This window comes from Phalacrocorax carbo, chromosome 3 (genome assembly GCF_963921805.1).
Source record: "Phalacrocorax carbo chromosome 3, bPhaCar2.1, whole genome shotgun sequence".
NCBI classification, from domain to species: domain Eukaryota; kingdom Metazoa; phylum Chordata; class Aves; order Suliformes; family Phalacrocoracidae; genus Phalacrocorax; species Phalacrocorax carbo.
This window is the reverse complement of record NC_087515.1, coordinates 17929671-17957130: the sequence shown is the minus strand read 5'-3', so window position 1 is coordinate 17957130 and position 27460 is coordinate 17929671. Positions and strand designations below refer to the sequence as shown.

At 40.9% G+C, this 27460-nt stretch overlaps 1 protein-coding gene across 1 annotated transcript in view; it reads left to right on the top strand.

Moving 5' to 3' along the window:
- Nucleotides 1–27460, top strand: part of LRFN2 (leucine rich repeat and fibronectin type III domain containing 2) — a 41804-nt gene that overhangs the window by 2303 nt on the left and 12041 nt on the right. The gene's annotated exons all lie outside the window — the stretch shown is intronic.

Genomic DNA, 27460 nt, shown 5'->3' with positions numbered 1-27460 from the left:
TACCAGCAGAAGTTAGAATCTCAGGGCAAAACAGAACCAAACACATAAACCGCTATAGCTTTAGAAGCATCCTGAAGCCAGGGAATAAAAACTGGATCTGGTAGAGGAACAACGGAATTTAGGTTTTGACTATAATTTGAGATAAATCTCTGGCCAAAAAATAGTTAAAGCCGTTGATTTCCTCAGTAGGCTTGAGGTTACTATCTACTGGCCTGCAAAATACTCTGTCCTTCTTCTGCCTGCAGTGAGAGCTGAGGCACCGGTCAAGTCATGGTACTCAGCCACTAGATACCAGAACAGACCTTGCTATTTTCTTCTTTACCATAGCATAGTTTTCTTTAAAATGAGAAAGTCAAAATGAGGGGTCGTAAACATTCTTGTAATGTTTTTCACTCACTCTCCTCCTACAATGAAATCTAATTTTAAAGTTGTTTTCAGAATGTTTAGCTGACATGGACAAAATTTTGTGTCAGAAGTACTTTTATCTCAATCAGTTGTGGAACAGAAACAACAAAGTGATATATTTAACTGCTCCAAACTTAGACGCTTTTTGCCAAAAGAAGAAATAGTGACAAATAAGTCCAAAGAACATTTTTTTAAAAGGATATTTATTCAAATACTGAAAAAATCTGAGGAAAATCGGTTCTCTACTTCCATTCTTCAACTATAAAAATATGTGGGAATAATGAAATCAATTAGCAGGTGCAAATTATTTGCCTTGCTCTGGCTAATATACTGTGGAACTGGTGTGTTAGCTTTGGGACTTGCAACTACGTGGAGTTAAGTAGAATTAAAGGATAAGATAAATCTAAGTAACGATAGAGTAATAAGAATAGGATGAAAAAAAATATGCTAGTGTCAGTTTTTCCTAAGGCAAAGATTTTGGCAAAAAACTCAACAGTATTTAAGATCTTGAGCCCAATGGAAGTCTGCAAAAATATTCTGAAGGTTGTGTACAGTCCTATACATATAGTGAATTTGGCCCAGTGAACGGGAATATCCCTGCAAACAGAAAGAGACATTTGTGGAGGTTGTCAGGTGTTGGGAGTGACTGGATGTGTTGATTGATTTGCTGAGGAGGAGGATGGCCTCGTGGCAAATAAACAAACAATGCAGAAGTGAAGACATGCAATCTAGTAGCTGGAGGGTTGAAATTTGTGTGGCATGGGCAGAAATGAGAGAAGGACGCCATCTTGCCAGACTGCTCCGGAAGAACAAGTGGCTGCCAAGGCATCAGACAGCCCTAAATTCTTATCCTGTCCCCACTGCTGCCTCTCAGTGAGGTTTTGGCCCTTTGTTGCTTTTCTTGGTTGTGGCTCAGTTTTCCAGAGGCACAGTGAGGACAGTGGTATTTCCATAAATCTCCCATTGGAGCTTTTTTGAGAATTCATTGATGGTGCATAGCTCATTTCATTCACAGCTCTCAAAAGCACTTCACCAAAGAAAACAAATTTTATTTCTCTACATTTTGCACCAGGGAAAAATGAAGCATAGGAAGATGAACTGAATTGTCCAGCATCTGAGAGTTAATCACTGGCACTCATAACATAAAACCAGCTCTTATGACTTTCAGCCAGGGAACTGCTCGGTCCCTTAGAGTTAATTAACTAAAGCTGTTTTGCTTTAATTGGTCAGATGCATGTCACTGCAATGAGCATGTAGAAAAACCTAAGGGAAAAGGATTTCTACAGTGCTCTGCTCTATAAAATGCTGTGTATGTGCTAAACGGGATGTGATACTGCTTAGCTGCTAAAATGATGGGCACTTAATATACGTTAATATACATTGGTATGCCAGGACTGAGGCACACTGGCTGTGATCAGTTTGAAGGAATCCTGCCTCACTAGTAAGAAATGTTATATGCACAAAAGACAAAAGTTTGCTGCATTTTCTGCTAAGAATTTTTCATGAACGTTGTACTCAGACTGAAAGAGTGAAAGCAGAAATTCTTCCTTCCCATTGATATTAACATCTCTCCTGATCATTACCCAGGACACCAGTCCCATTCTCACTTCCATCCCAGCTGTGGTCTTCCACATGCAGGAGCTCCAGATGGCAGAAAGGAGACTACGGTGGGATGCAATGGTCCCATGAAAATTAAAAGGTGTGGGAGATAGTGGCAAGTGTTGTCTGTTAGGCCTCCTTATTTCAGGGAGCTGAAATGGTATCAGAATCTCAAGATTGGCTCTGGCTACACCATTGCCATCCTAATGAGGATTAGAAGGAGGAGCACTGTTTGTCTGCTTCCCACATCTGACCTTCCCTTGTATTTGCTGTCTCAGGTTCATTGCTGATGGTAGCAGCAGGTTTTTATCTCTTTTGGTAGATTCAGGGTGCATGTTTCTGACACTGATCTAATGAGCACTGTCCTGGATCAGCACTCTGTTCCACACGGCTTCCCAGAGTGAGAAGGAGAAGCTGGAGGGAAGGGAGTAATAGCTTGTGCAAATGTCTCAGAGGCAGCTTGGTCAACGTCAGCTTGCAATGACAAGGACTGCCCCTAACATTGGCACCAAATCAATAACTGAGGCTTCTCAGAGGTGACATGCTATCTTATCTTTTCCACATCATTGGCAGAATGGACCGTTCCCCCTTTAACGGAGCATGAACTTAACTCTTAGATATATCTTAGAACTTCCTTTTTGTGCCTTGATCTGTGCTCTTATTGAAAAAGATCCTACAACAGGGGCCTGTGCTGGAGTCATGTGTCACACACAGGCTAACACCATTGCTGTACTGATCTATGTGTGGTGCCAATGAGCTCTTTCTCTCTCTCTGACTTGTCCTTGCACTGCTTTTAACAATCCTGCTGTCAAGATAATGGTATTGTTTCACCTGGAACAGAACCAGGATTCCTCTCTTTCTAAGGCAGAATTTTCTAAGAGAAAGCTTGTTTTGCCTTTTGCTTGTTTGTTTGTTTATGGTTTTGTTGTGGGTTTTTTTGTGGTTTTTTTTTTGTTTGTTTGCTTGTTTTCTTTGGGTTTTCTTTTTAATTTGCTTTTCTGGGTTTTTTTCTTGTTTTGTATTTTTTCCCTTTCCTGATTTACCTTGCTTATTCATTTTAACTTTTCTTTCCTCTTCACTCTCCTTAACTGTCCTATTCATCTTTGTGCCACTCAAACCCATGGTACCCTGGATGGAGAAAACAGAAATTGTTGGTTAATGGTATAAGACACATCATGGCCAGCAGATGCCACAGAAAGAAGATAGATTGCTATCTATATTTTCTGTTCACATACACAGGTTATGAAAGCAGGGCCTTTTAAAGTGGAAATTAAATTTCTCTGAGAACTGAAAATAATTTTTTTAAACTACTGTCATATAATAAGGTCTCTTGTCTAGCACATGTAGCTATGGTTCATGCTGCTCCAATCCAGACAACTGGATATACATGGGCACTGATGGGATGCACCCTTGAGTGCTGAGGGATCTGGTTTAATGTCAGCACAAGGCCATCATGGCACTTGGGAAGGATACCTGAGGACTGGAGAAAACCAAATATCACTCCTATCATCAAAACAAACAAGAGGGGGGATACGGGATACGGAACTACAGGCCAGTCAGTCTCACCTGAATCCCTGGAAAGGTGGTGGAGAAACTAATCCTGGGAACGATTTCCAGGAACATGATGGACAAGAAGGTGACTGGAAGTCATCAGCATGAATTCACAAAGTCATGCTTGACAAACCTGATAACCTTTCATGATGGTAGACATCCTTGTAGACAAGGAGAGGCAGTAGATGTCTACCTTGACTTCACTAAGGCTTTTGACACTATCTCATAAGATCATTGTAGAGAAGCTGATGAAGTATGGGCTGCATGAGCTGTGAGGTGGATTTAAAACTAGCCAGATGGGTGAACCAGGAGGGCTGTGATCAGTGGAATGAAGTCCAGTTGTAGCCCAGTAACTAGCAGTATACCTCAAGGGCCAGTACTGGTCCACAACCTATTTAACATCCAATCCTATTTAATATCTTCATTAATGACCTGGATAATGGCACAGAGTGTACCCTGAACAATTTTGCTGATGACACAAAACTGTGAGGAGTAGCTGCTAGACCAGTGTCATGTTGTCATCCAGAGGGACCTCAACAGGCTGGAGAAATGGCCTGACAGGAACATCATGAAGTTCAACAAAAAGAAATCCCAAGTCCTGCCTCTGAGGAGAAATAACCCCATATGCCAGTGTTGTGGTTTAGCTGGCAACTCAGCCCCACACAGTCGCTTGCTTACTTCCCCACTGGTGGGATGGGCGAGAGAATCAGAAGGGTAATGCTCGTGGGTTGAGATAAGAACAGTTTAATAATTAAAATAAAACAACAACAACAAAAAATGCAATGGAAAGGAAAACAATGAGAGGCGCGAAACATGGGGCAGGGGGAGGGGAATGAACAACCAAAACAATCTGCACGTGGTGCAGCCGCTCACTGCCCGCTGACCCAACACTGCCAGCCCCCGAGCCACAACTGCCCCCCCCCGCACGCCAACTGCCACCATTAAAATACTGGTCATGGTGTCCCGCGGTAAGGAATGACCATGCCATTGGCCAGTCGTGGTCAGCCGCCCCGCCCGTGGCCCTGCCTCTCCCAGCCTCCTGCCCACGCGGCAGAGTGCGGGAAGCTGGAAAGGTCCCCAACCACCACAGGCACCACAGTGAAGAGAATTAACCCCTTCTCAGCCAAAGCCATCACAGCCAGGTATGCTGGGCCCACCTGGCTAGAAAGCAGCTTGGCAAAAAAGGACCTGGGGGTCCTGGTGGACACAAGATTGAACCTGAGCCTGCTATGTGGTCTTGCCATATAGAGGAAGGTGATCCTTCCCATCTACTCAGCACTGGTGAAGCCACACCTGAAGTACTGTGTTCAGTTCTGGCTCTTCTGTACAAAAGATACATGGGCATACTGGAGAGAGCCCAGCAAAGAGCCAGTAAGATGGTTATGGAACTGAAGCACCTCACATATGAGGAAAAGCTGAGAGACCTGTGACTGTTCAGCCTGGAGAAAAGAAAGCTTAGGGGGAACTCATCAATGTGTACAAATATCTGAAGGGAGGGTGTAAGAAGACTGAATCAGACTTTTTTCAGTGGTGTCCAGTGCCAGGACAAGAGGCATCATCTGAAGGTGCACAGGAGATTCCATTTGAACATCAGGCAATACCTTTTGACTGTGATAGTGACTGAGCACTGACACAGGTGGCCCATAGAGGTGGTGGAGTCTCCATTCTTGGAGATATTGGTCCTGGGCAACTGGGTCTAGGTGGCTCTGCTTGAGCAGGGGTGTTGGCCAAGATGACCTCTAGAGGTTCCTTATATTCTCAACCATTCTGTGATTCTTTAATCCCAAGTACCACTCAGGTGGGCAGTTCCTTTGACACTGTGAACTAATCACTGAAGACAATTTGCAAAGGCCAGAGCCAAGTGAATTTGGGTATGCTTAGACAGTTGTGTGGGTTTTAATGCAGCAGCTTTTCCATTTTTCATCCTTTTCTGTAATATAAATCACCCTTAAATACACACCAATGATAGTAAATGTGTATTGTACCCATCACTTTTAGCCAAGACCAGAAGTTTGTTGCAAAATGCACAACTGAAAATCACTTCTTATTTGAAGGAAAAACATGCAGGAAAAGTAACCGATGTCTAACAGAGAAAGGGATGGAATAAGACTGGAGGACTGCAAAGCAATATTTGTCCTTAGGCTCAGGGTTAAAGGAGCAAACACTAGGATATCTGCTTTATCATAGAAATCCTACCTGCTCCTGGGAAAGTTAAGAGTTAAGCATATATTCTTCTCAGTCTAGACTCTCCTTTTGAAAGTGTTTTAGACTTTTAAGAGCATCAGACATATGACCAGTGCAACTTAGGCACTGGCATACTTAATTCATTTTGAATACGGGTTTGAACTGAAATATAAAAATCTGGAAGATAGTATCTTTGGGCCTCAGTTTCCCATTTGTAACCTGGGGTGACAACACTGCCTTGCCTCATAGGGATAAACACATTAGAAACTATTGTGCAACCAGGCACCCACATAAATGAACAGGGAGACAGTTGCTTTGAAGTGGTCTGCAGCAACAGGGATAATTATGAATGATTAAGATGGAGCATTACATAACTGAAAGACTTGAATTCAAGTAAGGCATCTGGGGACAGAGATTGTGTCTTTTTTATGTGTAGAGCACCCTAAATGATGTGGGACCAAATCCCAGTTTTGGCCATCGGGCATTGGTATAATATATACATTCACTACTATTTCAAAAGATGAATAAATCTGCAAGTGTTTTGTAGAACTTCTCAGGTCATACTGAGCCTTCTGGCTGTGTTTTGAATTAAGCAATGATGCAGCCACTTATAACTGTGCATCTGAAGTGCGACACTGCCATTAGATTTATGAGAAATCTGGGTCTGTTTTATTTTGTGGTATTTTGTACTAAGAGTGGTAAAAACAATGGTACGAATTAAGAATTACTGTGGCACTATACTCTCCCTAGCTTATAAATTCAGCACTGGGAAAAAAAAGTATTTTATATATCTCTGAAAGATTGTTTTTTCCACATATAATTTATGTAGCAGGCAGTCTAAGCATTAAAATATGAATAAATGGCTCCACATCTCCAGTCTATTTAAACAATGGTGCCATGGATTTGATTACTCAAACAATATAATAATGATTTACATTTGCACAGCTCCTTTTACTGCAAGTGCTTTACAGACTGGCTGAACAGAGATCACTTCACCAACCACTGCTATCCTGTCACCTCTCAGTTAAATATTAGCTGCAGTTTGGCAGTCAGGCAATAGCACAACTCCATTTATGAGCAAAAAATAACTTCAGCATTTGCACTTACGGATAATTTAACCTAGGCAGGAAGTAATTAACTGAGTTTGAATTTCCCACAGCATAGTGGGATAAAAATACCCATGCACTCTTCTAGTCAATTGCATGTCAATAAGAAAATGTTTTATGAGTAAGGTGCTGCAAACTTCAGAAATATCTAAGTTGTGTAAGGATGTTCTCTCAAACATCAGGGCCACACTGAACACCAGGTCTTGCATCAGAGGAGATGCTGCTGTCTAGCTAACTCTTCTTGCAATGAAAGCCTATTGTGTGGAGGTTTACCAGCTAAAGACTGGAAACAGAGGAAGTTCTGCCCTGTTGTTTTTAGGGCGAATAATCTCAACATCCTGATGCTGTAGTAACACATGATCGCATCATTTTCTCTCTGAGAAAAGTTAGAAATACATAGTTCTGGTAATTTCAGAAAAGGCAGGGTATTAATTTATTCTGACCTGAACATCTGTCCTTACTCGTGATTTGGACAATGGGCTCATACAGATGAAGATATGGGTAAATGCCTGCTGCTGTTTTACCCCTTGTTTGTTTCCACCCTTGTCTCCAACCTGGCTAGGCACTGACCTTCCTCCATGGCTCACAGCTGGCACAAAACCCCCTCCTCATCCTCAATATGTGAGCTGAGCTATTGCAGTTGCATTATATCCAGGATACAAACCTTGATTTTGTCAAAGCACTTACATATTTAAACACTGAATAAAACAACCACTGGGAGGAAGGACATCACATGAAGACATTAATCATCATGCATTATTTGTTTGTATTTGACAGGTTGAGACAGCAACTGTATAAAAATAAAAACGTGAAGTCACAGTCCCAAAGGGAAGCAAAATATATATGAGCAAAGCAGGAGAAATTTGACATGGGTATTTGGTACTTCAGGTCATCTGAGCGTGGTTTGCAGCAGTAGTGTGCATTGACCCTCAGCAAGAGCAGGCTTGCTGAAAGGCATTAGACACAATGAAAACGATGATTCACAGAAGCATGTATTCTAGGGCTGTGGGGTTTTACTTGCTTCTGCTGAAAAAATTTTCATAAAGCCTTTTCATTTTATTTTGTCTCTCTTAATGGAAAAAAAATACAGGGACAAAGGGTATTTTAGGGTTGTCTTTTGTTTGTTTGCTTGTGTTTGTTTTCTTCTTCTATTTTTCCCTTTGCAATATGATAAATCATTGAGAAATAAGAAAGAAAATGTGGTAAAAATGACAAAAATTACATGTATTGCCAGATAATTAAGTAGAAAATAGTAAGATAAATTATGAAAAAAAAAAGAAATATCGTAAAAATAAGCAAGAATTAAAGATAAGTAGATGTAAATCTTAGTATCGTCACTAAAGTTGTCCTAGACTGTTGTGACGAACTTTCATCCACCTGATGCTTGTACAGGAGCTGATGAGAAACCCATCGGTCAGAGCCAGTCCAGTTCATCGTGAGCAGAGGCAGACCATGCAAACACTGCCAAGACCAACATTTTCTTCCTTAATAATTGCCACAGAAAGGCAAAATACTAAACGGCCACTTATCCCTACAGGAGATATGTCTCTTTATATGAGTATATAATAAGTATGTGAGGACATGTGAGAGGCACTTGCATTACCACTGCCCGAGCCACGGTGCCCCAGCAGAGCGGAGAAGGGCAAGCAGAGAAGGGCAGGACAGCACATTTCCCTGGCTTGGAGGCATTCCCAATTCCTTCAAAGTTTAACAACTGCCAGGTAACATTTAGTGAGGTATGTGGGGATGTTGTATGATACAGCTCTACCCGCAAGCCCTGCCTCAGGAGCTGAATACAAAGGCAAAGAGCCTGATTCTTATCCCAGCCCCTGTTGTGCTGCTGGGAAGTAATCCCACCACAGCCAAGGGTGTTTCACAGGGTGGAAAGGAAATCAGAATAGGTTTATCAGCATAAGACAGCAGTACTCCCTTTTTATCTCCACTGCTAATTATTTATTTAGCTCATCAAAGGCTCAGCATTTTTACTTGAGGGGAATTCGGGATGAGCTAATGCTTGCCCATAACATCTGCCACATCCTCTCTCTCAGTTGCTCTGAACCCAAATGCCAGGAGCTGTCCTCACCCGTCATTGCAGTAACAAGCTACACGTCTGATGCCAAAATGAACTATTGAAATAAGATTTTGATTAAGCTTCAGGTGAGTCAACAATTTGATATCTAAATGAAAAGTTTTAACACATTCAGATTCATACCGTTCCTGAATATTAAGAAGCCAGCACACAGCTGCACAGTTACAACTATCTGTACTATTTCAAATCTAGGGCAGATTTATAGCAGTTCATGTACTGCTCTGTGCAAAAAAACCTGTTGCCACTTGCTGACTGCTTAATAGCAACAACTTCCCATGTCATTCATAGTCATGCAAGGTAGTAACGGTTAGCACAGATAATTACAAATTTTAACATCAAATGCTTGACTGAAGGTTTGACTCAAAGCCTACAGAAATGAGTAGTCACCATTGACTCTGATGGGCTTTTGTTCAGCCTGAAAATGTTGCATTTTAGGGATCACCGTTATTTTTTTAGAGAGCGAAATGAAGAAAAAGGATAAATAATTTGCTCAAGGTAATTTGGTAAGCCAGTGGAAGAAACAACATGCCTACAGAATCACAGCTGTGGGAAGTTCTGACTTAGCTTTCAATGTGTTCCTAATAAAGTCCTTCCTCACATTACAAATCTGATAATTCCTCCTCATAATATAATGATTTGAGGAGAAAATACAGCATGCTTGGTGTTGTTACTGTTGTTAAACTTAGGTTATAAATCTGTTTGGCTTGGGAAAGGCATCCTGAACAGTATCGAACTTGGATCAGGACTTCGTTGTAATGATGTACCTATACAACAGAGGTGTGTTGTCTCCTTAAAGAAATAATGAAAACAATAAGGCTTGATTTCCTCCATAGTTTGTATATGTAATCACATGTAAGTACCCAAGATGTTTCACTTGATGTCCAAGTTTTTACTTCTTCAGCTGGTGCCTGCAGCAGGTTCCCAATGCTTCTTGTCTCTCCAGTGCTGATCCATTGAGTTCCAGGTGGTGTCAGAGATCCACTCTAATTCCTTTCTCATTTTGGGTCACAGCTACTGATACCTGAGTCCTTTTAGGAGACATGGACAAAGTATCAGTGAGCACAGAGCATGGCAACTACTCCTAGCCTTTCCAAATCTGTATCTGAGAACTTTCCCCTTCGCTTCACTTCACCCTTTGTTTTAACTGGGACACCAGGAGTCCAGGTAATCTCCAGACTACCAAGAAATCTCCTTCAAGAACAGTGACCCTCTAGTAAAAGTAGTGCCTGGAAACTACCTGTTTGAAGGAGAGGATGATTTATTGTTATCCACAGGTGCTCTGAAGAGAGTTATAAATAAAAAATAAAAGCTTACAAGCATATTGTATTCCTAAAACATGCTGAGTTCCTAAAATTTGCCTTTCCAGTTTGAGATCATTCTGCTTAACTTAGCTCCCACTTGCTCACGTGCAGGCTTCAGGCTGTGGGTAGGTGAAACAGGGTGCCTTGACAGCTCCTGCCTCCCCAGCCATCTGACACCCTACCTGGTACAGCCCAGCTCTGAAGTCACAGGAAGACTTTTTACCCATTTCAAAGTTGTCTTTGTTTTAGATTTTTGGTAGGAGGTACTTGGAGGAGGGCACCTGCTCCTCCTGCAACAGGTTCCTAATACTCCTTGTCTCTCCAGCACTGTTGAGTTCAGTCTGTGGGCATTGTTTTGGGGTTTGTGCAAGAAATCATGTTTAATTTTTTATGTACAACCATTTTATCTATCAAATACATGGCACAGGATGAGGAGGATGGCAGGGAGAGAATAAATCAAGGTTACAAACACAACCAAAACCTAGTGCCTTATTTTGCTGCTGTAGCTACAGACTCACCTGTCTAATTGCTTACCCTGAATTTCCTTTTATACCCTCTCTCTTTGATACTGGCCTTTCTGCTTGTATGCTCAGGTTATTTTCAGAAAAAAACTATACTTTTTTGTACAATGATTGCACTGGTTAACCCTAACATATGATAACAATGATACAGCTTGTTTCCATAGAGAAACTACTTAAGACTCATCTTTTGAAAAATATAGAACTGAAAAATACATAGCACGAGAAAGATAAAAAATAAAAATACACTGGACTAAATAAATTATATTATGAAATCTTCATTAGCTTTAGCTCTTAGAAGCCTGGTTCTTTTTGGATTTGCCTATAATAGGCAGATTTTCTAAGCAAAATATATACACTCAGAGTGAGCAAAAATAATTATTTTCAAGTGATCCAGTACAAGATTAATGCAACCTTTGTTTCTAATTTAAAACTCTTTTGAGGCTTTAATTGAGATGTTGATGGTGAGCAGTCTTTGTGTTAATGCTTTGGTCAGGGAAGGATGAAAGAGGAGGATTTCAGACAAGCTGAGGAACTTAAAACTTGAGGCAGAAATCAGATTCATACTCCATGTAATTTTCTGAGTGTGTAGGTTTTTCAAAGAAGGCTTGTACTACAAGGAAGTAATTTATCCTTTCTTTGTTCTTAAAAGGGCACAGGAGAAATGTGGCCCAAATTTTCAATGGTAAAGAAAGAAAATGTGAGGTAATGGACGTCTTTGAAAACATTATGTGGGTTATTTCATTGTTGTACTGCCATTCTCACCCAAATGTGTCTTGCTTTAGAGTCTAATATGAGGGCAGTATGGACATGTACCCTGTAATCCATAACAATCTCTAACAGGGCCATGCACAAAGGTAATCCAGTCCTATCTGAAGATAACAGGATAGATCTGCAATATAAAGAAACCTTGAAACTATAACACTATTGAGAAATTTCTACATTAAAAGTGAAATGTTCTGATTTTCATAGCAGAGAAAACACAGCCCAGCCAGCAGGCTGATCTGTGCTATTGCCACAGTCCTGCTGATATCCTGGAGTCACAGCACCACCATATTATGCCCCAGAGCATTTGACAAGAATCCCACAAAGTGATGCTGCCCAGAAAGGAGACAGGAATTGGCTTCAGCCTTTGTCAGAGGGCACTGTAGAGTGGAAGCAAAATAACCTGTGTACTACAGCAACAGAGTGGGATGCACTGGTGCTGGGGAAGAGAGAAAGATAACTAGTCTGGCATCCTTGGATGGGAAAGAGCTCATCCACTAGCAGCTACAGGCACACTTTTGGGTGGCTGAAAAATCCCTGTAGACATCAATGTAAGGCTATACAGTAAACCCCTTCTGTTCAGCTGCTCCCGGTTTACAGACTAGATTATTTGCAGAGATGAACAGTTTGAGACAGCCAGCACTAGGTGTGAATTTGTGCTGAATTTGCCCATCTGTCCTCCCTCCCCTCCCCTTGCATCGCTTTGAATTTGCCTAGGTTTAAATTTTGTAATATATTTATTACCTCATAATTTACTTCATTTTGATAAGAAAACAAATAAAAGAGCTGTTTGCTCAACCCCAATTTTTTTTATTATTATTATTAACTATTTGTTTATTTAATTGGCTTGGATTATGCAATTGGTTCTCATGTAGACATCCCAAACCGTGCTCTGAATTTTTCTCAGAGTGGGAATCGCACAGGCAGTAGCTGCCCGATAGACATATGGGCAGCTGACAGCATCAAGGCACCCCACCAGCAGCTCTGTCGTCTGGCAGATTGCCTCAGAGAGTCAAGCTTGATGAATCAGTCCTTCTGCCGGTGCTGGGAGGGTGGGGGATGCCTGTTTCTCTTCTCCAGAAGACTGCTGCAGAATGAGAAAGGTACCTGGCAGTTATCACTGAGCCTCCCCCATGTTGTACTGCAGAGTTGGGGTCGCAGCATCCAAGTGAACTTAAACCTTGCTAATTTGCGTATGTAGAGGCAGAATTTCAGCTTGGTTACTCTGGGGCAAGGATGGATCACTAGCCTCGTGCCCGCTCTTTTTGCTGCATGCAGAGGTTCACCGCCTGGGAGTGCCATGTGGAGGAATCTGACAGCTCTGCCAAGGCTGGACAATAGGAGAGGGGAGGGGAAGTTAAGGTAATTGGCTTGAAGCTGTCCTGTCTCTCTGTGCCTCTTCCCTTTCATCCCTAAGAGGAAGCCAGATGTTCCCATAAACTGAACAGGTAATAGAGCCAAGAGGACCCCTGCTTCTCTCTTCCATCCCTTGATCCTTGCAGCCTCCTCTGGTAGCTGCTTCAGTCAATGATGTGACTGTGCCTTGCTCTCTGAGCAAGTGGAAGGAGGAACGACCACCATGGAAACACTCACCTTCAGAACCTGGCTCCTTTCATCCATGGCCTTATAGCACCTGGAATGGCTGCTGTCACAGCAGTGTCTGCTGGCTGAGCGGAGCGCAGTGAGAGCCCCATCTTCTCTGGGTAGTGTCAGACAAACCTCCTGCACACTCAGTGGCACTAGCGATGCTGCAATCTCTCTACTAGAAAAACAGCACAGAAATACCTCTGATAGACACTCAGTTTTTGTATGATTTGCTTAGGGAGATGAGCCACACTGAGGACATGAAAATATATGTATGGCTAGTAGTTTAAATTCTATTTTCTTTCTCTAGGGACACTAACACCTTTCATGAGGTGAAGGACTATTTGCAAGGGGAAATAAATACTGGGAGCAGGATTCATGCCTGTGAAGAGTATTAACAAAAACCTGAGGGACTGCAACAGTCCCATTTTCAGGGCTTAGTACTGCACCTTTGTACAACACCAGGTTGGAGTGGGATGAAGAGGTGGCGAGACCTTGTGATATAGGAGCTCTGCTTAATGGAAGCATATGAGGTTTTAGCTGTTTGGGATTTTTCCTCACTAAAACATAATATTGTTGCTTGTTTCACATTTTCTCTTTGTTTTCCTCATCCAGGCTCTCTCATGGTTGATAATTATATTGGCTATGGTTTAATTAGGTAGTTATGCCAGAGTTAGGAGTATTTTTCAGAGTAAATCCTCCTATTTAGTTGTTCTTAAGCAGCTTCTCTTTGGATTTCCTTGTATACCATTTTCTTTGTATACCATTGTGTGGTAGCACAGGTGTTAATAACTGGCTTTACTGGAGTTTATGAACATGCTGGTTATCCAAGTGGGGTGAGAGGAATAGCATTTTGGAAGGCAGAGGTGGTGTACTCCTGGGAGCAGCACAATGACATAAAACTTCCTGCAAAATTTAGTTGATATTTTGGCTTTAGAGTAGAAAATAATAATAATGATATAGCTTTACTCTAGAAAAGTGATTTTAACCTTCATATTAATGCATTTAAAGGACACATTTTATCTAGCAAGTATAAGGCTTTTTTAATTTGGCCTTTGCATCTCCAAACAAACAAATAGAAAAATTCCCTTTTCCTTAGCAGGCTTAGTTTGTGTATATATAAACCTTGCTCCTGTTGCTAGCTGTACTGCAGGCAAAAATTTAGGTACTCACTAAGGTGCTGAACTGGAGGTTACAGGTGAATGGAATCAAACCTATCTGGTCTTTCCTGAAAACCCCAAAGAAGACAAGGAGTAGCACAGAGAAGCAGGCAACGACAGCTGCACCTTGGCCTGATTAGCACACATAGTGGTAAGTTTTATGTTGCTGCGATGTGGAATTGTAACATGTTTTTTTCAGTGGTGCCTAACTCCAGCAGAGTCCTACAACTTCCTGTCCAAATTCATATGACCTTGTAGTGACGATGGCTGGTCGCACTTCTCCATTCCTTGCTATTTCATAGTTGTCCATTAGAGTCATTAGATGTTGTTCAATTACCAAAGGTCGTATTGAACAAAGTCTTGGTAAGACTTTTTGCTGCCTCACTGCTTTCACTGTATGTATGTTCTGTAAACAAGTTTCTTCCTTCTTCTTTCTTGGCACTGCTTGGATGTGGCAAGTCACAGTAACAAGGCCAAGGCTTTCACAAAACATTTGGGAACCTGCATTTACTATGAACTTAGACAAGATCGTGCTCTAGCTCAGGGTGGTCAAGCTGTGACCTTACAGCTTCATGGTGCTGAGAAGTTGCCAGTTTTGCTGTCACCTCCTGACAGTTTGCTGGCTCCCATACCTGCCCAGTTGACAGTGGATTAACATGCTTACCGAACTTCATGTCCATCAGTGAAACTGTATACATCCACACCAGGTTAAAACCTGTTTTCTACCCCTCTTTACGTGATTTCAGTTCAGAAGATTTCCATGTTTTTAGGGTAGAAAAGGAAGGCCAGGGAAAGCTGTAGAAGCAGACTTAGAGAAAGTCCCTGAGGAGACGACCTGCAAGTGTTTTTCTGACTTCTGCCGTTTTCTTCTATTCTGCTTAACCCTGGTTAAGCTTGTGATGACAAGGAAGCATATACTCAAAAAAGCTGCAGGCTGCTTTTCAAATCAGATCACATTTACTAGTTCCCAAATATGAGATCCTGAGGAAATTTTGAAGCTAGTGCCTCAGTTTACACAAAGTAAACCTTAATCTGCCATATAGTAGGACAGGACCACAAAGTAATTGCTTCTTACATTGAACAAGAAGCAGATTTAAAAACTAATTAAAAAAATCCACGCTAGTTATTCTTATAGTCTTTGCAGCAGAGTGTAACATCTGTCTAGCACACCCTCCAAGCACCTGCCTCTGCAGTGGCTATAAAGAAGCAAACCGTATATTAACTCAGTTTTATTTTCTAGCCCTGTTTAAAATGTAACAAATCCTGGAATATCTGTCCCATGGGAAATTCCAATATTGCAACATCTGTTTCTGTCAAGAATCAGGCTGAAAATTCTCCATAACAGTTGCTTTGTTTGCTTATGGAAAGAAAACTTTAAAAGTATTTCATTTGGAATGTGGAAATGTTGCTACCCATCTCTTTGTGGATGTTGCAGCTTTGGGAGTGACAGCCTCAAACCCACCACATATCATGCTCCTTGGGGAGTTAGTCTTCTGGAAGCAAAGCTCCCTAAATTAATGATATTCACTATTCTCTCTCTCCTCTTACCACAGAGGTCCTCCTTCCCCCCATACTGTCCCTGCTTTCAGCCACTGCGGTGACAAAGAGATGGTCAGGGTGTACAAGGAGAAGGGGTGGCTCTCTGTGGGGAGCGGGAAAGGAGCAGAGGATGTGGTGGAGGAGCAGAGCAAGGGCTCGAAGCAGAGCACCCCTCACAGGTGTCAGGGAGAGGAAGAGCACTGTGGTTCCCCACAGCTATAGCTTTCATTGTAATTTTCCTGACAAGAGACAAGAAAAAAATGGATCTAGCAGAAACCCTTATTTTAACACTAAAAATATGTTCCTTTTGAGGTATCTTACCAGCTTTGCCATCAGAATACCAAGGTTTTCTAGATGCATCTAGTGTTAGTGCCTGTAGGAGCTTTGAACACGTGGTCTGAGAGACATCCAAGTTGTGCACTTTACAAAAGCTCCCTCAGGGATGGGATGATTTGGCATGAGTAATGAACCCCTCTGCCAGACAGAAACCAAACAGCTCTGCCTTACGCAGCTGCAGCTGCAGGAGTCGAAAACCTCCAGCTGAAGTTCATGTCCTGGGAGCCATCATATTTTTCTGTCATTCTCTGACACTACCAATAGATACCACACTTGTCCCATCCCAGCCACACCCTCCCCACTCAGGTTTGCTCTTAAGTGAAACAGCAAGCGGCTCTCATATTTTCAGATGTTTTGCTCATTTTTGAGTGCATGATGATTTGTCTTTTTCCTTGAAGTGACAGTACAATTTACCTGGTGACATGCATTGCTGTTTACCTACAGTGCTGTCTCTTATATGTTGTTTTAATGACAGTTCAAAAAGGCACAAAGCCGCACAACATTTAGCTAAAGGCAGAGGAATGAAGTTGGAAAATACAATATGAAAAGGGTGACATATGTGAACACACAAAAAGGTGCATGAAGGCAGGGTGATCAATTTGGGGAAAAAAATTATTTATCTTTCCTCCCCCTTTCCATTCCCAAATATGAGTTACATGTAACTTTGCTTAATGCAATCCCTATTTCTTTTCATTTTATTCCCCTATGGATTTTTCTACAAATCAAAAGCTGAGTAGAGCTAAGTCACGACAGACCATTTGTCAGGACTGAATCCTCTTTTTCCACTTGTGATTTAATCCACGACCAGACTGAGATTTCCTCAGCTTTGTTTTCTATTCAGAGTTATCAGTCTGGAGGATTTGTGAGACTTTTTGATAACTAGTGTAATTATGAGAGATATGACTTTTGACTTTTCTGTGCGGGGATATTTTTTTTAAATTTTCTGCTAGATAAATAATTTGGGACTGTGTTTTATGATTTGGCTCACTGTTTATCCTTATGTTCTCTCTTCTCGCCCCACTATTTTGAGATACCTTTTATGCTAACCATTTATTTTACTGAGCACAGGTAGATGAGGTACTTCGGACACAGTTTCATCAGTCAACGTAGGATGTTCCTGATACATATATCTAACATATACATAGAGGCAACTACACTTGAGATAATCACAGGTGGAAGCAACCTGCTATGAGGACTCAGAGATAAGAAATGCAATATTGCTTCCAAGGATGTGTTAACACACACAGTTCTCTAAAAATTCAGTATTTCTCTGCTCCAGCACAGGGGTAACATGAGGTTCTTTTGCTGTAAAGCAGGCCAGAAAAGGAAGCGTAACATTCTTTTCTGTGGGTTCCAGTCTTATTTTGCATCCTCAGAAGCTATGGAAATTTCACTGTCACATTTGGATAAGCACCAGAACTTTGCAGAGACTGACTATTCAAAGAAGTATTCAAGCTTTTCTTAATTAGGCCATTGCAAATTCTAAATATCTATAGGTAGAACAACTCAGAAAATTGTAGATCTTTTTCCCCCAAAATGAAAAGTGAAACTATACAACATGTAAGAAAAATATGTGGGAAATAATATTCTATTCCATTAAAATTTTAAAGGCTTTCACTGAAAAACAAGCAGTAAAAAAAGCTTCCTAGGTTCTGCTTTTGAAAATAGATAGCTGAAAAGGCTAAATTTTTTTTCTTGAATCTGTGAACACTCCTATTAAAAATAAAAGATGCAAATAAAACTACTTTTTTTTTTTAACAAACTACAGCTTCTGAGGACTGCAGGAGATTTTTTTTGTTATTAGTCCAGAAAAGCTCTAATGTTAAACTTCAAAGCAGAACTTTACAGTATATAGCTGAGAGTTCTAAGAATCTCACATGTCCTCTGTTTTGTTTATGAAAAAGTTGAGTGTAGTTGACAATCTACACAAACACACTGCCTGGCTCCCCAGGCAATGTTTTCGTACCACCTAGCTCCAGCATCTAGTTTAGACAGTGATTGCAGAGGCAGCTCGAGGAAGGTTGTCCTTCCTCCTCTTGCCAGCTCCAGCACACCGTCAGAGCAGAGTGACAACTGCTCTCCCTTTCCCTGGGGCTCACATCTCTGAAGGACCTGTGAGCTGGACTCAGCATAGCTCCAGGCTGCAGGGCTGGCCCTCCATGTTGCCAGGATGAGGGCCAGACTCTGTCCCTACGTAGTGGTAGATTTTGAGCTCTGGCCAGCCAGGAAGGTGGTGTTTTTAGTGGCTGAGCATTTGTAGATGATGCATTAGCCTAAACATAGTCCAGCTCCCCCGAAACATGAATTTTTTTCTACAGAGCTATCAGAAGTAAAAACTTTTGGTGGCTAAAATCAGCAGATAGATCTCTGAACGACGTGACTGAGACACTACTCCCACAGGCAGTCCTTTTGAAGGCTGGTTCGTGATGTTATTATACAGCTGCTTTTGGGATAAGTCATGTGTTTCAGAATGTGCTTCCCAGCACAACTGCAAATTAAATGATTGCTGCAGATGCAGATACTGTGGACAGCAAGCGATGTCTGCCTGTGACATTTTCTTTCTGCGAAGTGAACAACAGTGAACAGAGTACAGGAAGTGACAATAACCAGCCTTAAATTACTTCTCTGATTTCTCCTATTAGTGATCTGGTTTCCCCCTTCTTGTGTTACATGCACATATTAATCTGAAAACTAGCCTGCCTTGTGAAGAAACTCCTAGAAAGCTGGCAATTTTTTGTTGGCTTGGAAGGATTTATGGATTTATCTGTTCCAGGGATGTTCCATCATTCTCAAATGCTGAAGCTTTGAGTGACTTATGGCCCTGAGGAGCGTGAAATGCAACTATTAATAATTGGCAGCAATGGGATATCCTTTATGGGCATCATGTGCCGTTGTCAGTAGATCACAAAACTGCTGTTGACCTTAGATGGAGAAAAGTAAAGGATAAAGGTCATCTTTATTTCACCTACACAACAAAATTTTGAAAATGGCTTTTCATGAAAGCATTAAAGCTCTGCTGCACAAAACCCTTGGGCGGAGCACTACTGGCTTCCCCCACAGACTTTCTGATGATCAAAGTGTAGTAGAGGCACCTTAGAATTCAGTACTACTGTAGCAGCTGTAACTAACATGCTAAGCTGAAAAGACACAGGTTTTATGTTTTTCTGTGTTCGTGTGGTCCTGTGACCTTCAGAAAAAACTTCTAAATGTTTGGGGTTTTTTCGATGTCTCTTTTAATAATGACAATAATACACAGAAGTACCTCACAGTCACAGGCATATTTCAAGTAGAAGTGGCTAGATATGAAACAAATGACCTATCTCTGGACACTCCAGAGCTGGTGTTAAAAACATGGACCACCTTCTTTTTCCTTACGCCATGGTATCTTTGTATCCCGTTTAATTTCAGCCAGTTGTCCTAAGTCTTTTCCCATAAACAAACTATGGATACTTGTCTTCATATTTATCATGGCCTTGGGTAGATTGCCTGTGGGTGGCCACGTGGGCTTTCTCAAGCCTATCCCTCAACCATTTTATGAGGAGCCACTGACTCTTTAGCCAGTCATCTTGGCCCATTCATCACCCATGACATTATTCTTTATGTTCCAAATGTCTGCAACCTCTGCCCTCCTCCCCCAAGTATAGAAGCTCATACTATCCTCTGACACTTCCAAAAGCAAAACTCACAACTTTAATAATTCACAACAGATTTAAATAGAGTGACTGTCTCCACCATGCCTCAAAGTCTGTTGTTTGCTTATTGGTTTGTCTTTATATGCAGATGTGTAAACCGCTCTTTATATTTCTCAGGCTGAACTGAAGACCTATACATTCAAATTGAAAATGAGCTGTGACATTTTAACCTTGTGCTATGAACCAGTAGTAGGAGGAGGATCTCCTGAGAAATCCTTAAGACCGTATGTCCAGTAAACTGCTGTGCTGGGGCTCAGTGCAAGAATCTCTGGACAAACTCCTCAGCCTGTGCTGGACTGGACTGTCCAGAAGGTCAGACTAGATGATCATGACTACCTGTACTGCTCTTAGCCTTTGGGAACCAGTCTCCTACAAAGGCAAGAATGTAAAAGCAGTCAAACTGTCAATCAAAGTCTTCTGGTAAAGTCAGCAGGTTCAATAAAACTGAACATCTTTGTGTACAGTAATGCTACAGTTGTATGCGTTAAGATTTCAGTTGCCTTAACTTTTGTGACTGTGAATATTACTTTAACTGGCAGTCATGTCACAGCAGTTGTATGCTGAATGGATTTTCTTAAGCTCTATCAAAAATAGGTATTACATGGACTTATCTTCCTTGACAACTATGAAGAGCCTTTTTAATTGACGTGGTAGAAGGCTGTCAAGCTTTCAGTCAGTGCTTGTCTCCAAGTGCCAACCTACCCCTTACAGTCCTGAAAGTAAGGCTGATGGAAAAACAGGTACTGATCATTTCAGAGACGCCTGGTCTAGAACTCTGGTAGGAAAGATCCTACCAAACCTTAAGCAACATTCACAGCTGCAGAAAGCACATGGCAAGTTCAAAGTCTCTCTCTTCATTGTTTATTCCCTGGGTAAGCTATGAAGCTACAATCCATTGTCTCTCCTATCCTGTTCTTCTCGAACCTTTTCAATGGATTTTATCTCAGCAAGATCCAGCTTGCAAGAAACATTTGCACTTGTCAGTAAATGGAGAAGAGGGTATTATGATACTTTGCAGTAGGCTGCAACTGAGAGTGGAAATTATGAAAATGTATCCTTTCTTGCTTGACCGTAGGGATATCCTTTGCTAGCCAGTCCCTTGGACAATCGTATCCGGGGATACTTTGAGTACTGCAGACAGATATCTCTGCCTTTCAGCCTGCCTTCTGTGCTGTTGGTCATTGTGAAAGAGGTTTGGTCTAGATCTGTCTTTTTGAGCGTATTGTTGTCTGGGGTGGTTAGTTGTCACTGGAGTAATTCATCAGCGTCTTCCTCTTTGCTGCTTCTGCTGGTGCTGTTGATATGCCTGTGTCAAGGTCTCAAGTACCACAATGCCAGCAGGGCTACACTTGAGAGATTGCAGGCTTCTTTTAAGAAATAATCACAGATTCAGTCCAGTGGCGCATGTTTGGCACAGTCTTAAAACACTTCTGCTGATACTTGCTGAAAGAAGAGTTAAGGCATAGTGTGCTGGTGGATAGGTGAACAGCCTCAGTACTAAAAGGCTTCCTACAACCACTGTGCTTATCCCAATGACTCTACTCTGATTTAAACCCAGATGAAACGAGATGATGCATTTGCATTTTCGTTGTGTCATCTTTTATGGTCATACTGTCCCATATACTTCCAATGCACCTTTATCTGAGTCATCCTGCATCCGTGGTAATCTTTTCTTCCTCCCATCCTTAAAAGTGTGCACTCCTGACACCAGGCATCATCAAACTTGAATCAAACTGCCTATGTAAGAGATTATGTTTGAGTCAGGTTTCCTAGCTAGGCCTGCTTTTGTCATCCCTTAGTAAACTTTTGTGTGGGCAGCTGCAGTAGTCATTGTTCTACCAAGCCTTAAATCTATTTTAGCCAATGCAGAGAAACATCAGAGGACCCAACTCCACCTGTATAGGATTCTTTTATAGACAAGAATAGAGCCAGGTATTCCCTCAGCTCAGAGTGGCTGCCTCTTGAATTTTATAAAGGATTTCCTCTAGAGACTATTCTAGTTAGATACTTTTGGATATTGGTAAAAGCATTCTGAAGTCTTCAAAGTATTTGCCTAAAACTGTAGTGAATTCCTGTGAAATAATGACCCTTTGCTTTCATCACATGTGTCTCTCTGAAGATGTTTATAGGTTCTTGAGGGAGACAGACCTTGTAATCTGAGAAGATTGCTTTGGGATAAAATATTATACTAACATCTTATCTCTCAAACTCAGAGAAGCATAGAAGTTTATAACTGAAAATCTGTCTTTTCATGTGATCACAGGTTGCTGTCTTGAGAGACAAAAAGTAGTGACATAATGTCAACAAACATTCCAGAATCTGAATTTCATTCTTATGGTGAATGAATCTAGACAAATCTAGCATGATGAACACAGAAAGGAGCATAACTTTTGTGTATTGGTTTTTGCATCTTATGCAAATAGCCTCTGGCGATAGACTGGATCCAACTTTGCTGACCAACACGTAAAAGGCCAGTTGTAATGGGAGCGGGCTTTTCTCTCTTGAGTAATCATTAGCATGTTGGAAAGCAGCAGACAGAAAAATTATTATGATGAACGTTTTGAAAAAGAAAAAGAGGTGTTATCTCCTAAATCCTCCATTGGGGAATGTGTGATAAGTGATCCATACAGATACACTCCTACAAGATAACCCTTTTTTATTCTGTACCATATGTTCAGGAGCAGCAATCATATTTGTCTTCATGCTGGAGGGAGGGTGGAGTGATTCATTCCAGAGCAAGGTTAAAAAAGAAATACACAGCGCAACAGATTCAGAAATATGTCTATGAATGTTCTGGGACACTTCAGAGAGTAAAGAGGCCAGTATCTGCAGGCAAATCCAGAATGCACATGAGAAAACAAGACCGAGATGAAACCTGTGGCAGGCCACTGTGTATTTACACTATGGAGTGAGAAATTGCACTAGTGGTTACAAAAATATTTCCAACCATTCACCTTTTCTATGGCACTGCAAAAATTTGCCAGCATGGTCATTAAAAAGCAGCTAATTTTCTGAAACATAGCCATGAAATTTAGTCATGACAGAATAAATTCTTTCCTACTGCTGAGGTGTTAAATCAAATTAAGAGTTCTTCAATAATTCATTGAAATTTAATCCCTGTGAGTCAGAGTTACACCTTCATTAGGTGCAAAGCCACATGAATTTAGGACAAGGCTTTGACTTGTGGCTTATAGTCAGGCTAATATGGAACAGGGAAACACATGGATTGTGGGGAATCATTTGGCTCTGTGTGTAGTTTCTGTTGGCTGAGATAAGTTAATTTTAATCTGCCCACGAGGAACATTAGATAGTAACTTCTCCAAGTTATGTAAAAGGCAGCAGCTCTTAGAAGTTTTCTGCAGTGCCACAACTATTTCCACTTCATCCCTGAACGTAGCACTTTTCAAACACCAAATAATAATTTGTGGCACGGTCACAGTAGGGCCAATATTTCCCAGGTCAGACCTAGGACAAAGATTTGCAACTGAACATGGCGGGATAGTACAAATCACACCTGCAAAGACAGTGTTTACATGACCAGGAAAGGACTACACCCTAAATGTCTCTTCTGAAAGCAATCCTGAATCTTAAACTGGATAAAAAACCACTGAGGTGCTTGGGCACAGGATTTTTCTTACCTTTAAGATCTTTTGCGAAAGGCATAGGGAAGGAAAAAGGGGTGTGTTCTGCCTGAGATGTCTCCAGGAACTCTGGAAACAAAGGCAGCTCCAAAGCAGGCTTTAAGGACAAAAGGCAGCGCTTGTTAGACCAATCCCATTTTGCTTCTTTTGCTACATCTTTTGGGGGAAACATGAGCATTCCTCTTACAGACATCTGCATACAGGCCACATCCTCCCCTCTTATTTAGTCAATAGTTGCTGTTCAGCAGGTTTGCAGCTTTATTTCTTCTGCTGGTGACTTTCCCTCCTTCTGTCATTTAGGTGAGGCAGAGAAATAAGGAAGGAAATGAAACTTTAAAGAAAAAGTATAAATCCCTTCTCTCCAAAACCAGCTGACTTCCCCAGCAAACAAGTAGGAAAGGTCATCTCATCAGTCAAGATGCTCAAGTCTAGCCCTCATTCTCTCCTCAAGCAAAAAGACAGGCACTGTGTCTTGCTGAAGTCCTGCCACAGACTGATGGTAGTGCCTACCCAAATTCCATGCGTTGTGGACAGCACTGTCCTGGTGCAACCTAGAAAGGGAATTCAATCATCATTTAAGGAAGGGAACTTGGAGGCCAGCAGCTGTGTATCAAACGATGCAGAGGCAAGTTTAGGACTCCCAACCAAGCCCACCGCAGAGAAGCCAAAATCAGCAGTTCTGCTAGCAGAGCACAGCTTTACAGGACTTCATAAGGGACTAAAGTTCTTGTCTACTTTATTCCCTTGCTCACACACTCTGAGATGCCCTCCAATACTTCTGGGGTGATCACTTGTTGAGAAAAGAAGGAAAAACACTGAGGGCAACAGATTTTGTTCTTTCTTGACTGCAGATGTAACGAACTACCCTGGCCCATATAGTGGTTAGGGAGGGACATGCTTAAGCTTCCCCTGAAGGATTACATTGGCTATTAAAAATGTTGAGTAGAATGCCCTTATTGATAATATTAATGATAAATATATGTGTGGGAAACAGTCATAGAACTAATGTACTGTAGAATACGGTGCTGGCTGTGCCTTCCAAGAAGCCTGAAATCTTATATTTCTATGTAAAATTTTTTAAAGAGTATTTATTTTATACTCCTTTCTAGGAATGATAGAGTTTGGCTTTTTACTTCTTAGTCTTTTCAGAGGGGTCACCCTGAGGTTTTGATGCTGCTTGATGTTATGAATCAATGTTCAGCTTATCTCTTTTGCTCCTAAATATCAATGAACATTTGGCAAATTTCTACTACAGTTCATTTTGACAGGATGAGGACAGCATTCCCTTGCCTGATAGTAGAGGTGACAAATGATTCTGTATTCTCCAAGTGGGCAAAAATTAGTATCATTGTGTATTTAACTTACATTTTGTTCCATGATCTTCTATTTCAGCTCTTAGGGTCATTTTTGCATGTCCTACATACTTATGCTATCTGGAGCTACAGCAGGAAAGCTCAGAGATTTTACAGCGTGAAGAAGAGAGAGTTTTGCAGGCTTTACACTTGAAACTGCAGAGCAGAGAAATCTGCCAGTCTTTTCATTTGTTACTCATTTTTTTTAAAGTTTTTCAAGGAAAGATAAAGAAAAATCCATTCTTTCATTTCACTTGCAACAGTACAGGGCGCTCTTACACATATGATTCCACAGTATTTATAGAATTTTTCAATTACATTCTTCACAAGATTATTTCCTTTTTCTTTAATGACCTCATATGGATGCCTATGAAATGTAGAAGCTTTAGTTCTACTGGTGGACAATGAAATATCCATGACTGCAAAAACCTTCAGGTGTGATGACTAATAGTTAATCATGGTAAAGAAATAATAAATCTAGCAGATCTGGATGTAGCTACATCAGCAGACTGATAGCATACCCAGCATTTGTTGTAGTTGGTTTTCATGTGAAAGCTTATTAACTTCCTGATCAGCTACTCATTGTCTGAGTCCATTTGATCCTAAAACCATATTCAGCAAAACTGTGCAACTTAAGCTGTAAGTGGGTAAATCTCAGGAGCCAGATGAAACTTTGATCAATCAGAGAAGTTGAAATACGAGAAGAAATTCTGGTCTCTTCTTAATGTTACACCATCAGACCTAAACAGATCAGTTGTGGTTCTCTGAAATAAAACAAACACACCAAATTTGAGAAGTCTTATATTTATAAACTCATTTAATGCTTAACCTTGCTTAAAAGTAGGATTTAATTCCCTTCCAAGTACTTCCAAACCTTCTGTGTACTTTCCGTGAGTGAGAAGTAACATGAGGAAGGCCAAATATGTATTTGCAAAGTATATGGCTAGTGCCTGGAAGAAGAAAATCCAATAGACACTGCTCACGCTTTCCTCTTTGCAATGGGTTCACTATTGGGATGCACATCCTGGGATTCTGGACTACTTACACTCAGTTTTTGGGTCATGCTTTTAGCCTATCAGATGACTCATGTCAGCTTCCTTCCATTTTCTGGGTCTTATTTGTAGCATGTAAAGAACTAGTAGACTACTTCTTTAGTACATTTTGTTCAAGTACTGAAAATCTGAGACACTTGTCTAAAATCCTTTAGTGGAGAAACATATTTCTAGGCTATAGTATCATGCTACTATTGGAATCTGTGATTGACTTTTCCTTTTTTGACTCCTGGGGTCATTATATATTAAAACCCATTTTCTTACTGGATGGATTTTACTTTCCTTTTCAGTAATGTATTTGTCACTCTTCACATGGTAGGGTCTCAGTCCAGGCTCAGCTTTGAAAGAAGCAGGGTATCGCTGGTTGCTGGGAAATGCTTTTATCTAATTTTGGTATCACAAACTGAAAGGATTTAACTGTGTTCTGGCCTTTTGTAAAGCATCCTGAATTTCAACATCTCCATGTCTTTCTAGCCTATCTAGTCCTTCTAGCCTTCCTTTTCCTCTGCTTTATATGCAACACCCAGAAAGTGGCAAAATGTCAAACCTGTGCCTTAGGAAATGCCTTTATTACATATCTATGTTGCTTCTTTTTTTCTGCTTTTTTTTTTCCCCTCCACTAGGAGACAAAGCTTTTGACCACTAGTGATTTTTGCACCCCATGTTCTCATTCCACAATTGAAAAACCCACCTTTTCCCCCAGTGTTACTGCAAATATTGCCCTGAATCATCCTGGTTCTCTTTACCTTGTGCATTGTTGTGCATGTTTCACAGAGATTTTTGTTGCAAAAGATTTTATCCCTCTTCTAACTCAAACTAAAAGCTTGATGGTTTATATGAAAAGTTTGTTATTCAAACTTTCCCCCTTTTATTTTTTCAATAAGTTTTCTTAATTTATAAGAAGCAAGCAATTCTACTGCATCCATTTTAGATAGTAAAAGGTGCTTCCAGTGTTTGCTGAGAAGCTACAGGGTTAGGTCCTCAATCTTGCAGTTTCTTTTCTTGCTTTTCTACCTGCCTGTGGCGGTAAAAATCTCTCCAAATAGACTCCTTTTCATGTTTCTAAATCGTGGCTATGTTCTTCTCTGAATGTAGGTATATTCTGGCTGTATCTTTGGTGAGTTAATATTTCCTTAGCTAATTTCTGCAGAATTGGCAAATGCAGTCTTCCCTTCCTCTCCACTGGGAATTTAACTCATTTTTTCAACCTCATAATGAAAGAGATGCTCGATATTCTGGTAGATAACCATCCACAATCTCTTGAGACCATGCACAATGAGTTCAGTTACTGAGATGGGGGAACACTTGCATGATATGTGACTAAACTTTTTAATAACACAAAACTGTGTCTTAAACTGATGTTGAAGCACTTCTTTACACAGACTGATTTATCAGTGTATACACAGTTTCTATGGGTAGTGAGACCTCCGATTCACTCAATAAGGCTCTTTTTTTTTTTTTTGTTAGAATAGTTACAATAGTCCTGTCAGCTGTTAGCTGGCACCACACTTCTCCCACCAGTGCAGAAAGATTTTGTGACAGAAGAACCTGAAACAGCATGGTGGAATATTTTTGATCAGTCAATT